This window comes from Orycteropus afer, unplaced genomic scaffold (genome assembly GCF_000298275.1).
Source record: "Orycteropus afer afer isolate SDZICR_OR568_19922 unplaced genomic scaffold, OryAfe1.0 scaffold00410, whole genome shotgun sequence".
Taxonomy (NCBI): Eukaryota; Metazoa; Chordata; class Mammalia; order Tubulidentata; family Orycteropodidae; genus Orycteropus; species Orycteropus afer.
In genome coordinates, this window is record NW_006921997.1 from 1,037,526 (window position 1) to 1,046,229 (window position 8,704).

Genomic DNA, 8,704 nt, shown 5'->3' on the forward strand with positions numbered 1-8,704 from the left:
AGAAAAGAGCAGGGGATATGAAAAGAAAGCAAGTAGTGGCCAGATGTCAGGTGACCTTGCAGCAAGGGCACAGGACAACTCCTAAGGGCCAGGCAACAGCCCAGGGTAGACCAGATCATGTTGTTCTTATTGTTGTTGTTGTTGTTAGGTACTATCAAGTCAGCCTGATGTACAACAGATCAAAACGTTGCCCAGTCTTGTGCCATTCTCACAGTTGCTGCTACAGTTAAGCCCAATGTTGCAGCCACCGTCTCAATCCATCTCATTGTCTCTCTCTTTCTCACTGAATCTCTACCAAGTGGGATGTCCTTCTCCAGCAATGGTTCCCTCCTTTGACATGTCTGAAGTAAGCAAGATGCAATCTGTCCACCCTTGTTTCTAAGGAGCGTTCCAGTTGTACTTCCTCCGAGATTAATTCATTCATTCTTCTAGCAGTCCATGGTATACTCCATGGTGTACTCAATGGTATACTCCATATTCTTCTCCAACACCACAGTTCCAATGCATCAATTCTTCTTTAGTCTTTTCTATTTTTTGCTCAACTTTCCTACACGTATGAGATGATTTAAAACACTATGGCTTTGATCACGTGCACATCAGTCATCAAAGTTACCTTTTTCAAATTTTATACAGGTCTTTTGTTGCAGATTTACCCATTGAAATATATCATCTGATTTCTTGACTGCTGCTTCCAAGAGTGTTGATTATTGATCCAAATAAAATGAAATCCATGATAACTTCAAGTTCTTGAGAATATGGTAAACTTGATAGCCCGAGTTCTTTCCCAAAAGAGGCATTCCCTAATCAGCAGCAACTGCATATTGCTTTCTGTGAACACAGTATTTTACATGAAATATTGTAATGTTTAAATGTGGAAATTAATACAAACATTTAGAAATTAGGCAAGAGGCTTACTCAAACATTTCTATGGACAAATGTCAATCAAATGGACCCCATGTTGTAACAACTCTTCTAATATCCATAAGACTATGTAAATTGAACTAACCCTGACCCGTGTTGTTAAAATCTTCTAGATCTAGAAGCTGGTCTTGTAATTCTAAGTTAATGTTATCAATATATTGTCTTATAGTTTATTACCTTTTGAAATGAGGAAAATGAGGTAGATGAGAGTTCTAATTTACTAATGCAATTATATCTATTAATAGAAGCTCTGGTAGCATAGTGTCTAAGGCACTTGACTGCTAACCAGAAGGCTGGCAGTTCAAACCCACCAGCTACTCCTCAGAAGGAAGTGGGCAATCTACTTCTGTAGAGATAATGCCTCAGAAACCCAAGGAGGGGTCATTATGAGTGGGAACTGACTCAATGGCAGTGAGTTTGGTTTGGTCTGGTTTATCTATTAAAATTTTATCCTGTAGTGCAAGGGTCCCACATTTATGCATATAACAGAATCTTGCAGATTATTTGCTAAACATTCAGATTCTTGGCTAGGATTTAAATTCCTGGAAATTACCCTCAAATCAGTAAGATCAGAATCACAGGACCCAGAAATGTGCACCCTTTTCAGATTTTCTGATATAGTAGTCTCATGCCCACACACTGAAAATCTCTTATACAAAGGATTCTCAGTGTGAGCAACAACAACAAAAGATTCAAATTAGTTCATTACACTGAACATGGCCTGAAGTAGAGGCTAATCAAAGTCCATAAAGCTGGGGTAGTCAGACTTTAAAATTAGAGCCTAGTTAATGGTGGTGGACCTAGACCTGCCTCGATGAGTCTCCTCCTTTAGACCAGCAGCCCGTCACCGACAGAAAAACGCTCAGCAACAGAGTCAGGCACTCCAGCGTGTCACACACCGTAAGCTGGCTTGGGCTTATAGGCGACTACCTCAGCCTCTCGTTTCTAATGACAGGAAAACCACTACACTGAATTTCTTACCATTCTATAGGCATGGGATGTGCGTGTCAATGTGTTTCTAGACTGTTTTCATGACCTGCAAAGCCCTTCCCCTCTTCAGTGCTTCCCCTAGCAAGCTCTCATCCATCCCTTAGTACCTGACCCAGGTGGCATCTCCTCTCTGGCAAAGTTCTCCCCACTAACCCTGGTGATTCATTGCTTTCACCTTGGGCTTCCATGGTAATTTGTTCATGTGACTGCAAGAACATATTTCATTACAATTATATTTATTTTACTATCCCTCTCATTAGACTTTGAACTATTGAGACCCAGGGCCATATCATATTGCTCTCTCATTGGTACTTGAGGATTTGATGGGTAATTTCTGAATTAAATAGTGAGAGAATATATGAACGTATGAATGAGCTAGTGAGTGAATGATAAAGTTGTCATATATATCCTATAATGTGTATGAATATTCAGAAAATTATAATACTTTATGTGTCAATTTTAAATTTCATACTCTAATTCAACATAATTTTGATGATATGGTGATGCTTCTGAGTTGCCTGATTTCAGTCAGTTACTGGGATATATATACTCTCCATGCACCAAGTGATTGGTAACAAATGGTAGTTTGGCAAAGCTAAACAAGTGAAATACAGTTGATGTTTTGGGCCAAGACATATTGCTAATAAGGAAAACTGAACATTAAAGCTCATGTAATGAGCTTAAGCTAATCAAGGCAAGGTGTTTCCAAATGAAGTATAACTGAGTTAAATTTCCAGATATAAATGACCAAGGCTGCCTTATGTACACATATTTGGGTGTAACTGATCAAGTGTCAAATATATCTTATTCTCTGGATCACTGTATTGGCAAGTGTGCTAACTTAGGCTGTGGTATCACCCTCAAGTCCCAGTGGCTTTCAACAGTTTCTTTCTTGTTCTTCTCACATTTCAGTGGCTCTGAGTCAGCGACAATTCTAGTCTAGATGTTTGCTCATTATATGACCCTAGACGAAGGAGCCACACTTAACTGGGACTTACTGATGAGAGAAAAGAGGTAAAATATCAAGAGGATTGGCTAGAGCACAACATGTATTCCAAAGCTTCAGCTTGTTTATAACACATATCACACGGGTCCACCAGCCATCGGCCAAAGCAAATCAAATGGCCAATCCTAATGTCAGTGAAGGAGCTCTGGTAGCATAGGGCCTAAGGCACTTGACTGCTAACCAGAAGGCTGGCGGTTCAAACCCACCAGCCACTCCTCGGAAGGAAGGTTGGGCAATCCTACTTTCGTAGTGATACTCCCTCGGAAACCCAAGGAGGGGTCGCTATGAGTCGGGAGCGACTCGACGGCAAATAACAACATAACAACAATGTCAGTGAGGTGATGATACCTATCTTACAGAACACACTGCACGTTATGTGGCAAAAGTCAGGAATGCTTCAGCCTTTTATAACAAGGGGGAATAAAAATTTGTAATAATAATATACCTTGGAAAAGTTTTTAATAGTTTTATATAGCATCCATGTACTTTATAAATATGCACACACGCACACAACCATTGTTGTTGTTGTTGTTGTTATGTGCCGTCGAGTCAAACCCGAGTCATAGAGACCCATCCTTGGGTTTCCGAGGCAGTATCACTACGGAAGTAGGATTGCCCAACCTTCCTTATAGCACATTAATTAATGAGAAAATTCAGCCTAATTAGTAATTTAGTAGCCCTTCACAGACACGAGATAATGGACTTAACTTCAATGTATTTGTGAAAAGGATACCAAAGGGAGAGCCCTAGAGCAATTAAGTCACAATCAACCAGCCCAACCATGGCCGAGTTAATTAATAGTCAAAACTCTTTTAGTTAAGCAGAGGGCTAGTAAGAAATCCTAAATCAGTTCAATTACTAATTGCTACATTCTGTATTATATTGTCTTAGTTGGTGGCATCTGTCACACTGTAGCGTCTAGGCTGTTTGCAATGTAGAAGTTCTCATTTCTAGAAAGTTACTGTAGTACCAAAGGACAGGATAGTTACTGAAGCCCACTTAATAAGTTTGAGGGACAGTGGAACGTTATCATAGACAGCAAGGATCTTGGAGTCACGTAAGCCTCAGTTCAAACTGTAAATAATCCATGTGAGACTTCTATCGAATTGCTTTATTATCATGAGAACTACTTTACCTGTAAAATGGAAATTATCTCACAGGGTGAAGAGTTAATTCTGTCATTAAATATACATGAACGTACTCACTATGGCAGCTAACTCAGTGACAACCCACCAATTTGTGCTGCTGTTGTTGCTCTGACCAATGGTTGCACTGGGAACAAGTGCATTCCATACAAAGTGTGAAAGAGCTGACTGGTGAGGACACGTTAGTTGACTGAGCTCAGTTTTACCCAAAGAATCTTAGCAGAACTAACCAAGAGTCATGATAGAACGTGCAATGTCAAAGCGTATCTAGCACGCTAGAATAATTTATATGGGTGCCATACCTCATCCACCAGCCGCTCCTCGGAAGGAAGGTTGGGCAATCTACTTCCATAGTGATGTGGCCTCGGAAACCCAAGGAGGGGTCGCTAGGAGTCGGATCCGACTCGACAGCAACACATTTGGTTTGGTTTATACTTCATCCATGTATTTTTAAGTTAGTAGTTGTGTTTAAAAGATTTTAAAAAAGGTACCATTCTGAGAAAATGTAGATGTTTAATGCCGCATGTTCATCGATGGACGGTCTCAGAGTAAGCTGGCTTGGAAAAGAACACAGATACCTGAGAGGAAAGCAAACCGTGCCCCCAGCAGGGCTGCAGAGCCTCCCCCAGAGCTGCTGGGCCTACACAGTGCAGAGTCTGCCCCTTGCTTTTCAATCCAGTCCAGAAATTTGATGTGTCAATCTCTGAGGGACTGCTCCATACCAACCGAGTTCTCAAGAGGTCAAATGTAAAGCAGACACTAGCAAATTCATTAACTTACCATGGTAGGATAAACTTCCGACAAATCTAGGACAGTCTCTCTCTGGTATTTAAGTACTTTGAATGCACCAAGTCTGCTCAGGAACAAAGAATCAGTGTAAAGGAACAGGGTGTCCTGGAGGAATATTTCAATAAATGTATGGAAAAGACAGTGGTCTCTCCTCATCTCCTAATCCATGCACTTGGCTGTTGGGTAAGGATTGAGGGTCCTAGAAATAGCCTGAGACTCTACTGCTGAAAAATGCACATTGAAAATCCTATGGAGCACATTTTACTCTCGTATCGTGGGTCAGAATTGACTTGACAGGAACTGGTGTCTTGGATACTATTAAAAATACACTGCTACATTTTACTAGACTCAAGCAGATACGATCATTCTTTTGTCAACAGGAATCATCACACTGAATAACTGACAATGTTCTCTTGTTAGAGCCTGGTCACCTTAGCGTCGCTTGGACATTGTTGGTAACTCAGTTATTTCTCTTACACTAACTCCATGGGTATGTTGACTATCATGTCTTGAGTCCTTGGAGATTCCCTCACAGAAGAAGATTTTATCTCCAAGCACTGAAATCAATTTACTATGGCTTCTATGGAAATGGAAGCACCTATACAGCCTACTACATCCACAGCACAGTGGTTAAGTGCTTGGCTGCTAACCAAAAGTTCTTTGGTTCAAACCCATCACCTGCTCTTCTGGAGAAAGATAAGGCAGTCTGCTTTCCTAAAGATTTATAGCCTTGGAAACCCTATGTGACAGTTCTACCCTTTCCTATAGGGCTGCTGAGTTGGAATTCAACTTGATGGCACTGGGTTTGGTTTTTTGGGTTGTATACTCACTGGTCCCAAAAGGACACATAAAACACCATTTTTTACCACAGAAAGACTAACAACTGTGACTGCCTGCCGTGTGACTCCATAATGAACACTGCAGTCATTTCTCAAGTATACTTGGTATTATGAGTAGTCTTTCCTTCACCTTTGGTATATGACTTACAGAAATATTTAAATGTGTTTGAGCAAGTTAAACAAATCAGTACATGTCAAAACACTTAGATTTTAATGAGTCTATGACCTTAGCACAAACACCATGTCAATATCAAAAGAACTCTTGTTATAATTGATGTCCTCCATGAACTGAGTCACTTTGAAATGACTTTTTACCAAGCACTTAAACAAGATAGCTACTGTACATATTTCCTAATTGAAATATTCATGGTATAAATTTTTATGGATTTAAAGAATTTGAAAGTCCAGAAAGTATTTGATCCTTCTCACAGTGGAAAGAACTTGGTCTCTAATAAGAGCTTAATAAAAGAAACTCCTGGCCTATATTAACAGAAACTGACATACAATATAATTTTGTATCAATGATGATTTTTAAAATTGTTATTTTAAAAGAATGAGTAAAGTTTGGAAAAAGAAGTTGCATTGTAAATCTGAATAAAACAATACTGAGTACATAATATAGCTTTTAACCTGTCTTCATGGTATAAAGTTTTGATTATGAAAGAATTTCATTGTTTTTGGTTTTAGAGTACTTTTCTGACATTTAATGAATGGTTACTGAACATTGGCTGAGTTCAAGTAAACTCTACATGCTAGCCAGTTCTATGTGAATTAATGGTAAGGTAGAGTAACAGAAAATTTAAACTTATTTCATCATGATATAAGGTTTTTCTTATTTATTGATTTACAAATTTGCAAATTAGATTTTGTTCTATTTTATCTTGAAGGCTCATACTTAATTACATTTGTCAATTTCTCACCAGAAGGCTGGCGGTTCAAACCCACCAGCCACTCCTCGGAAGGAAGGTTGGGCAATCCTACTTCCGTAGTGATACTGCCTTGGAAACCCAAGGAGGGGTCGCTATGAGTCAGGGCCGACTCGACGGCAAACAACAACAACAACAACAATAATAATAAAAGGAGGTCTGGTAACCCAGCGCCTAAGGCATCTGACCGCTAACTGAAGGTTGGCAGTTCAAACCCATCAGCCACTCTGAGGAAGGAAGACTGGGCGATCTGCTTCCATAGAGATTTACCACCTGGGAAACCCGACGGGGGTAGCTATGAGTCCGAATCAACTCAACGGCAGTGGGTTTGGTTTTTATTAATAAAGTTTATAATAAAACATCCAGACTAATAGTCTCCTGTGTACTGCCTGCAAATTACTATTTTAAAGAAATTATCAGTCCTTTAGGCAAGTGTTCTTGATAGGGGCTCTACTTTCCAAACTACTGAGTTAACTATTTTCAATCCATTCACTCCCAAACTTAGTGAGCAAGGGTTGACAGTGCACCAGCAATGCAGTGAATGCTGGGAACACAGTGGCCAGTGGAAACAAGCAAGACAGCATCTTTAGTTTGCATGACTCCTTCAAGGCTCGGACTGCATCTTTTTTTTTTTTTTTTTGAGATTTGAGAATTGTTTAATGTCCATTCCTTCAGTGGATGCATTTGGAAATTACTTAGAATTAACAAGGTAAAAACAGCACAGCCAAGAAATCTAGTAAAGGCAAACAGTTTGTTCTCATTTCAGATTCTAGGCAGGATGTGACCTTTCTGAAACCACCATCCAAATGCTTACCTGAAATCTATCCATTCAGACAGACTCATCTTGGGAAACTACTAATTATTTCTAACGCTTGGGATGGGAAGCATGCCGCCTGCTGGCTCTCTGTGCTCTGTGCAAATGTGCAGGGGTGACACCGTCAGATTGTATCTTACACTCGCACGTGAACCTCCATTCTTGGCTGTGTCCTGCTATGACTCCTGTAGATGTTTTAGGAAGATACATTTTGCCTGACAGTTCTCCCCTTAGCTCTTTGGGTGTGTTTTCTGACCCCAGTGAATCTCATACTCACTCCCTTGGCAGAACATCTGAAAAAGATGGTATCCTCTGTAGAAGTTGGCAAACAAATTAGGAAGCATTTTTCTGCAGCACTATAACTGAATTAAAGGAATAAATTATATAGTTCTGGGTACATGTTTCATATGTTCAAAGCTAGTGAAAGAAGAAAAGATGAAGAATTTTGAGAATGAAGCCATTGAAAGGAGAGTTAAGTATTTAAATAATGTTATTTGAGAATGCTGATGAATTGAAGAATTAATGAGCGCATTAGGTTGATAGAGGACAGTGGAGGTTGCCCTTCACTGGGGAAGAGGACACTAATCACGGAACATAACACTCAGCAAATATGCTCAGAGACACTCAGGAGTTTACCTCCAGATGTTCTGCTCATGCGCACTGGCCAGCCTGTGACAGCCATAGAACGACTCAGAGAGCAGCAGCTGTGGTAAGTGCACGAGAACTGGCCGCACACGGTGTGGGATCTGCATCAGCCGCAGGCGGTATCTGGCACTGGTTTCAGTGACCGTTGGTTGTTGGTGCTGCTGTAATGCACACGGATGTAACCAGGTCCCTGACTTTGTTCACTTCCACGTGTGATTCTCTTGAAGACAAAGACCATGCCTCACTCAGCTCAGTTTTCTGTGCTGTCAACTAGCGTTCACATAGAAAATATTCTTCAAAAAGCTGTTGTATGCATGAAGGAACAAAGCATTTTTCTAACCATATATGTGCACATACAGCATGTTGTGGAGGCGAATGAAATTCAACACCAAACATCTTGCTCCCACTGTTGGCTAGTGCTCCTGCTAGACAGAATCCATCATGAACATTCACTTGTTGACTGTTTCTCCCAGTGCCAAGTTGAGCTGCTCTACAAAACCAAGCCAAACCCACTGCCAGCAAGTCAATCTGACTCACAGCTTTGTGTTGTTAGACACCCAGAACACAGAATGATGTTATGAAGAGCATCTTGCCTTGTTTATAAGGTAAGTATTTAGTGTCCTTCAAGA